Raw genomic sequence first — 9,052 nt, 5'->3', positions numbered from 1 at the left:
GTCTACAAATATAATAATAAATAAATAAAATAAAAATAAATAAATGCACCTTTCTCTGGGTCTGACTGGGGCACGTCTTCTGCAACAATGTTCAAAACCTCTTGCAGACACAGAACTCTGTTTTGCCGCATTAAATCAACTGAATACAGAGTCTTGTTACTGAATGATCCAGGGTACAACAGAACTGCTGCTTACTCCCTGGAGCTTCAGAAAAAAACAGTTTCCTTACATGTTGGAAGAATTTTTTAAAAATCTTGATTTTTTCTCCTAACCTCTTGTTTTATAATAATGGGACAGGATTAATCATTGTATTATTCTGAAAACTATAATGTGAAAAAATTTGGAGATAACGCATCTGTGAATCTGGACATGAACCTTGATTGTAAAATTAGTCACAAGTAATCAGGCATTTACGTAAGGAGTTGTGTTCATGTCTTAAGTGGCAGGAAGCTTCTGCTGTGGTAGATAATATTGGTTGCCTTCTTCTCAAACTGTAAGTCTGCCAGGACTCACCAGGAACACTCAAGACTTTTAATGTACATGCACATTGCCTTTGTGAACAGCAGCCATTTGAGAGCCAGCATGGTGCAGTGGTTAAGAGCAGGTGCACTCTAATCTGGAGAAGCAGATTCGATTCCCTGCTCTGCCACTTGAGCTGTGAAGGCTTATCTGGTGAACTAGATTAGCTTGTGTACTCCAACACATGCCAGTTGAGTGACCTTGGGCTAGTCACAGTTCTTTGGAGCACTCTCAGCTCCACCTACCTCACAGGGTGTTTGTTGTGAGGGGGATATTATAAGCCCCTTTGAGACTCCTTACAGGAGAGAAAGGGGGAATATAAATTTAACTCTTCTTCTTCTTCTTAATAAGTGAAATTAAAAAATGAGGTAGCATTGCTACTACTGGACCCAGTACAATTCTCCTCAGTCAGCCCACTGGTTCCTGCTGGCATGAACTGGGTGTAAATATTTGCAAGTCAGACCTGGGTCAATGCTTGAGTAGCAACAGGAGATCAGGGGTTTGCTCTGTGTTTCCTGGATCTGCTGCTTCAACTCTTCCTATCCTTGAAACCTGTTGCTTTCTACCTCACTGCAGCCTTTAGTTTTTGCTCTTAATGCCCCTTGTGCTGCTTTTCTTAATTCTTTATGCAAGCTCACAATTACTTTGTGTCCTCTTGTCAGTCTGCCCTGATGTTCCACTTGGCTGCACTATTCCTGTCCTGCCATGGCTTCCATGTGCTGGCCTGCTTATATGTCTGCATCAGAGCCCAGCACTGATACAATCTGCTGTGTCTTTCCTTTAGAAGGTCTTAAATTTGGCCTTGGAGAATGACCAATGTGTTTCATTTGTGAGTACCTTCTTAGGTGGAAAAAGAAATTCTCATTTCACTCTACTTCCAAACCATCTGCACAGCAAGAAAACACGGCTTTTCTTTTCTGCATCTGATTGTGAGTCAGGGTTGGCTTTCTCCATTTTTCTCCATAATTGAGTGGGAGATTATTTTGACTGGAAGCAAGCAGATGAAGCCACCATGTGTTCTGCTCACTGAAAGTTGTTACATTCCTGAGAATCACCCAAAAAAGGGACTCCTAAAAAGCTTGTTCAATAGAGCGACAGAAGAAAAAGAAGATTGAAGGGAAAATAAGCTCGCATTCAGTTTCATCTTTTGTTCAGCTGGCTGTGTCTCCTACAGGCAACATGCTGCTCTTTGGAAACTTGTCTTTTGTGGAACACCTCCCCTGCGACAACGGGACACAGCAGAAATAGTGGTGAGGTGGGATGTATCATCCAGCAAGTGTTGCATTATTCAGTGTGAGCCTCTGACTTCTGCTCCGGAGACTGTCTGGCCAAGGTAAAAGCGGGAAGTTTTTCCTTTCCATGCATTTCTTGGAAGCCTTTGGACTAGTACAGCTTCCTAAGCTGCTGTAAAACAACAAATAATTATGTGTGGCATCCATTGAACATTGCAGAAGTAGTATGACTTTAGTCTGACAAATGGACATTTCTTTCCGCCAAAAGTCCACTGACATTGAAATGACCATTGTGAGCATCACTGTGGCTTCCTAGCTAGTATGAGAGTTGCCCCTGAAGCACTTGTGTCAAGTTGAAATCCTTATGGCTCCCCTGTAGAGGCAGCTTAGGATGGCAGTTAAGCTGTTGTGCTCATGTGTCTTGGAAATGTGCTGGTGTAATACCAACACCTGCTCAATGACAATAGCACAGGAACCAAAGCTGGGCCAAGGTCTCATGAAGGGAGAAACTATGCTTAGTCAGCAACCAAAACACTTTCAGGCTCGGATCCTCTTTCTGGTCCAAGTGTAAAGGTATGTCCAGTGTTACATATGTCAGTGCTGTCCAGTCATAACCAACCCACTTTCAAGGCAAGTGGAAAGCAGAGGTGGTTTGCCGTTGCCTTTATCTGCAGAGTCTTCCTTGGTGATCTATGCACAATATTAGAGGAAGTATAACTTAATAATCCCACTGAATTCAATGGGAGCAAAACATAACCCCCCCCCCCCCCCCCACCATTCTCCTGTTCCATGTGTATGGTCCTGTTTTGGTATCTGTGAATGTGTACCCTGATTGATCAAGGTTTTGGATCATATGCCTTAAAGCAGGAACATATGCCCATTGCCCTAGTTATACAAAACTACTTGCATAGAGAGGACTGTACAATCATGTGATCTTCCCTAACACACACCTCAACAACATAAATTGTAATGACTGAAAAGAGCATTAGTGTACTACCAAAATATTAAGGTACCTCCAAACCACTTACATAGCTGATATTTGTCACTCTCCTAACCCTATACTCTCACACTCCTAACCCTATACTCTGATTTTACACATACCTGATAGGGGGCTATTTGCACCCAACAGTGAAAATCTGAGATATTAAGTTTGCCTCATAATAGATGGTTGTATTCCAACTCTCAGCAGGCCAAGTAACCCTGAATGGCAGGCGTGACAAGTTTCCTTTTTTTGTTCAGGTTTGAATTTGGATTTAACAGCATGATTTACAGTGTAAACCTAAACAGTTAAATCATTCTAAGTCCGTTGAAGTAAACGGGCTTTGAAGGAAGTAACTTTCTTTGTGCACTGTTAATCAACCAGTCACACATTATTTAGCCATTTACTTCTATTGAATGGTAACGATAACCCATGTGTGACACAATTCTAATTTTGTTCCATTCAAGACTGTTAAGTTCTTAAAACACACTAATGACACAGTAAACTAAAAGCCAATCCAAAGGAAGAGGCTGTAGGAGTCAGAGACAATGATGCAGCCCTGTCTTTAAGAAGCAGCTGGTGGTGTGGGCACCAAGGGAGAAGAAAAAACTCTTTTCTCTCCTGGGAAAGTCAGTTGAAGGATATAACTTACGCCAGTATTTTTGGTGGCATAAATCTGCCCCACAGAAAGGGAGGCATGTTCTAGTCTGAAAATCCTTTGGGAGTTGACTCCTTTGGGGGCCTCCTGTGCCACAGAAGCAATGGCATGTGGGGGGGGGGGACTTATGGGTTACAGTGCCATGGTGCCCTACCACTGAGGTAAGTTCCTCTGCGCCAGTGTCAGTGCCACTTTGCGCAGCGCTGATAGCCCCAGTGCCGCTACAACCCTTCCACCCCTTCCAATGTGTGTTCAGCACATATATACACACATACCCTTTAGAATGCACAGGAAGTTAGCTCTTGCAGTTTGGAGTCACGAGTTACTTGCATATTATGGTTTCTGCCAAATTGTCAAACCCTAGTCCTGTTAGGGAAACTACTGTTGAAAAATTTGCCTAGCATAAATAAAAATCACATTTGCTACTATTGTCACTGCTCCACATACAAGCCGCTTGTGTATCCATGTATTTTGGCCTTTCAGTACCTATTATGTACAAATTACATATTATTTGAACCATAATCTTCCTTGAATATGTTCTGACAAAAATTGGCTTTTCAGCTTCAGTTTGGATTTCTCCCTGTCTACCACTGTTCTTAGAGCTTCATGATGATTAACCAGTGTTCTCTGGAATGTCATTTTTCCCCACTAGTGCTTAATTATTTTAACCCTGCACTGATTTCTTTAAAAAGCACCAAGAAGCTGTGGGGATGATTCCACACGACAGACTTACTGCACTGCTGAAGGATCAATTTTCCATGTTCTACTGCTAGCAGGGTTGAAATGGTGTTTCCACATCCCATTGAAAATTAAGCCCTACAAACAAAGTCCTAGAATATGTCTACTCAGGCCAGTTTTCCACAGTAAAAATGCCCCATTGTTAGCATGGAAAATAGTCTGGTGCAGTTGGGAGTTCTCTACAGCTCCTGGTGCTGCAGCGTGTCTGCCACGTTGTTGCCCTGGTGCCGCTCTGCAGAATTGGCTTTGTGGATTTCCAGAACTTCCAAATTTGAGGTTCTTTTGAGATGCCCCTTTGTTGTTCCGGTGCCTTCTGCTGCTGTGGAAAACTCCACAAAGCAGAACTGGGGCCATTTTTCCTGCCTTGCCGCTCTGGCCCGCCCCACCAATCAACTAGCACAGAGAATCAACGCCCTCCCCCCACCCTTTGCCATGGGAAAAAAACACGGAGGGAGAAACCTTGGTTTTTAGGCAGAAAAGCGGCGTGTGCAGGGGCAGTAGACGGGAGGGTGGCAATTCTCTCGCATACGCAAGGATTTTAGATTTAGATTTTAGATGCGGGAGGATGGAGGACAGTGATTCTCTCTCACACACAGATATTTTAAAGGGGGTGAGGGCGCTGATTCTCAGTGCCTGCTTTGTGTTCAGAGTCATGTAAAACTAAAATAGTAAAAGTGAGATTCAGCCAATCAGAACACAAGAAACAGAGGATGTCCGTGCATGCGTGGAAGACATTGCGGAAGAGCTTGCAGTGCAAAAGAAGAAGCACTGGGCTCGCGAAGAAACAACTGGGGCATAATGCTCCAGCCCTGCCTCAAATCCAAGGAAGAACAGGGAGCAGTGGAGAATCAAAAGCAGGGCAAAAAGCACTACGGCAGGTACGCTCCCGGTACCACAGGGCATTTGGACCATGGAAAATTGGCCTCAGAAGGAAAATCACTTCAGAAAAGATCCTGTTGCTACTTGCAAATTTGTTTTCAGCCTGATTGTTTCCCCAGATGTATTATTCTCTGGCAGCCACATTTTTCTCAGGAGAGTCATGGTTACTTATTGGTTCCTGTTTCCTTGGGATGATGATGAATAGGCTCATGTGCTGCTTTTTACTTTGGAACCGGTCAGAGTCTCTGCTCATTGTGTTATTTTATGGTTTGTTATAATCGCATGACTACAAAGCAATAATCAAAATCTGTAAAACCAAGCAGTTGAGTAAAAAGTGTCAAACAATATCTCATTGTGCACATGGAGCAGGAGCTTACAAATGATTTATGAATCACCCCAGAGAACCTGCAGACCAACAGTAAGTAATTAATGGAAGGAAGCAAGGAAGCAAGGAAGGAAGGAAGGAAGGAAGGAAGGAAGGAAGGAAGGAAGGAAGGAAGGAAGGAAGGAAGGAAGGAAGGAAGGAAGGAAGGAAGGAAGGAAGGAAGGAAGGAAGGAAGGAAGGAAGGAAGGAAGGAAGGAAGGACAATTTTAAAGGGACAATAGACTTCAAAGTCACCACAAATCAATTTTGGAAAAGAATATAGAAAGCTCTTGCATGTAACAGATTGATTTCAACATAAGTGAACAAATCATGATAATTCCATACTAAACAGCTAGTGTGGAACCATCCAGCTTTGCTTCAAACACAGTCATATAGCATGTGTATCTAACACCTACGGACAATTATGGGCAGCAGCTAATGAGCTTGTGGTGATACAAAGACTCAGTAACCTTCTTAGTCTAGTTATAAGCAGCTTGTACTTAGAAGCTCTACCACTACTTTTTGTAATGCTGAAAAATCCTTTCTCTTAAGAGGTGAGCGCTATGTCTTGCAGTTAACAAAGTATACCATTGGTTATTCACGCCTAGCATACTCAGAGCTGGAAAGATATCTTGGATGTATGTGGGAACAGATCTTAATAAATTGTTTCTAACACAGGGCAAAGAATTTTCAATCACAAATTAAAACGATAGAGAGCACTGGACATACATTTGCAAATAGTTAAATAATATGCTACAATCCAGCAGAGGTTCTCGGGCCCTGTTTTCAGCTTTAATTTTTGATAACTCTGAATTTACTGAATGACATCGGCATAACCTTTGAGGCTTCCTCAGCACTTCAGTAGGGACATCAAATCTATGGCATGGTTCATTTGGAACAAGGGCCAGTCAGAGGCAGCCTGTTGATTTAGCAGCATAACATGGACAATGGCTACTTATCAGCAAGTGATAGGAGTTTCACTTATGCAGATAGGTATGAGAGGAGGGAGGAGATTGATGCAAGTTGATGCTAATGTCACCAAGGTCCTGAAGCCTGGATGTACAGATATTTCTCACAGGAGCATCACCACAGCAAGGCCTAACTCAGGTTTCCTTTCAACCCCGAAAACTCACAACATCTTAATTTCCTTTCAGCTTCCCAACCTGGCCAAATGGAGCAGTTAAAGACAAGGACATTGTACATTCTACGTATTGTATAGCTTAACTGACATATCTCACACAGAGGAACCGTAGAATTCACTGAAAGAACACATGCAGATCGGTGTTTTGTTTTGCTATCAAGTCACAGTTGGTTTATGGTGGCACCTTAGGGTTTTCAAAGCAAAAGACTTTCAGAGGTAGCTTGCCATTGTCTTGCTCCATGTCACTGATATTCCTTGGAGGTCTTCCATCCAAATACTAGCCAGGGTCAGGGCTGAGAGTGTGAGACTAGCTCAAGGTCATCCACCAAGAATGTGAGTGTGGATTCAAACCTGGGATCCCAGGCCCTGGTCTGACACTTTAGCCACTACACCTTGCTGACTCTCACGCAAAGGAACTGTAGAATTCATTGAAGTAATAAATATAAGCCACACTATACAGTAATAAACTATTGTCACTAGACTGCTAGTTTATTGTGGCCTGAGCATTCCCAAGATAAATGTCAGAATTTGATCTGTGCACAAATGTACCACAAAACTGTTGTTTCAGTAGCTTAAAAAGTATGGATGGAAACCATGAAAGGTGAGGAAACTCTATTTTGTTTCCATTCATAAAATTACAGAGGCTCCCTCTAATGGCCAGTTTATATCATAGTTTATATAGTCTATTGAATTAGCTTTGCCTAGTGTATACAGAGAGTTGTTTACACTTTGCCGTGCTCAAAAATGATAACAGTGTAGGCCAGCCACAATGTACCAGGGCAGTTCATAAAGGAGAGTCTCCAGTGATTTGGAGTAGTCCAAAATTTAATTTGTGCAGTGTTTTTCAAATCTCAGCTGCTTAGTCAGGTTGCAAAGAACTTGAGAACAGTCTTGTCCCTCAACGGCCCAGTGATTCTCAACCTTCCTAATGCCACAACCCTTTAACAGTTCCTCATGTTGTGGTGACCCCCCAACCCTAACATTTATCCATTTTACAGATGGAGAACACTGATGCAGAGAGTCTTAGGTGACCCCTGTGAAAGGGTCATTTGACCCCCAAAGGGGTCCTGACCCACAGGTTGAGAACCACTGGGCTAGACCAAAGAGCAGCTACTCCCAATTTGTGAGCAACTAACCTGTAAGTAACATCAGTACACTTTTTAAGCCTGTGCACATTCATACATTTAGCAGAAATTATTATTTGGGGAGGGGTTGTGGCTCCGTGGTACAGCATCTGCTCAGCCTATAGAAGATATCAGGGTAAATTCCAGGCCTCACCCATTAAAAGGATCAGGTATTGATATAGAAAAATATCTACCTGAGACCCTGGACAAGGTCAGAGCAGACAGTGCTGAACTTGATAAACCAGTGAGATTTGAATCCAGTAACAGGCAAACCTAACTGCAAATGAACATGGCTACCTTCTGAAACTATTGTGGTAGACCAAGGGTCTGACTCAGTAAACAGGAACTTTTTGTGTTCGTCGCCTGATTCCAGAAACTGGTTGCTTCCTAATCTCATCTTCACCATTCCACAATCACTCCTTGTTCTTTAGTGTACTGCAACAAATTTGTTTGGGTGCATACAAGTGAATATGTTTATGCACATTCAACGCTACTGAGAAAAAAAATTAAATGAGGTTTGCCAAGCTCCAGGTGGGACCTGAAGATCTTTTGAAATTATTACTGGTTTCCACACTTTAGAGGTCAGGTCCTTTGGATGAAATGGCAGCTTTGGAGGGTAGACTAGATGCCATTATATCCTATAGAAATTCCTCCCTCCCTCAAATCCTACCCTCCCATATCTCCAAGGATCTTCTAACCCAGAGTGGGTCACCCTACCAGAAACAGTTGAAAGTTCCAGCACAATTAGACAGGACAAAATGCTAAAATTATTATTAAGGTCACAAAGGACAAACTGAAATGTGGTGAAATATAACAAAGGTGCTGAAGGTTGAAGAGCCTTAAAGCTATTTTATGTGATCATGGCAATGTGGAGACACAAGAAATACAAAACACAATATAATCACTGCTAATTGAAACAAATAAGACTCTTGTCCTTAGATTCAATGGTCCTCCTCCATTTCATGTACATTTAATTTTCAAACATACCAGACCTTTTTGGGATGTCTTACCTAGGTGTTAAAACTGAGCCACATGTACAAATTTTAAACTAGTATAAATGTGGAGCCATGACAACTAAAATAATACAGGAAGAAGCCCCGGGCTATATGCTTAATAGGCCAAATTCAACTGGCAAGTTATATCTTGCCATTATTTTCACTAATACTGGGAATTCCTTGACTGGGTCTAGCTCGCGTATGTGTTTCGACCAGGACCATGGCACACTGGCAGAGGGAGCTTAAGACTTCTCCTCATGCCATTTTCCACACATGAAATGGACTCAGAGATTTGGTATTTATCCCACTGGAAAAACTTAAATGCAGTACATTTGCTGCTGCTTCAGTACATACTAATTTTCCTCAACAGGGCAAACAGCAGCTCCTCAGGGCCATTTCAGGTCAGGAAAACAGTAAGGAAGG

Source organism: Sphaerodactylus townsendi, linkage group LG03 (assembly GCF_021028975.2).
Source record: "Sphaerodactylus townsendi isolate TG3544 linkage group LG03, MPM_Stown_v2.3, whole genome shotgun sequence".
Lineage (NCBI taxonomy): Eukaryota > Metazoa > Chordata > Lepidosauria > Squamata > Sphaerodactylidae > Sphaerodactylus > Sphaerodactylus townsendi.
Note: the sequence above shows the minus strand (reverse complement) of the source record.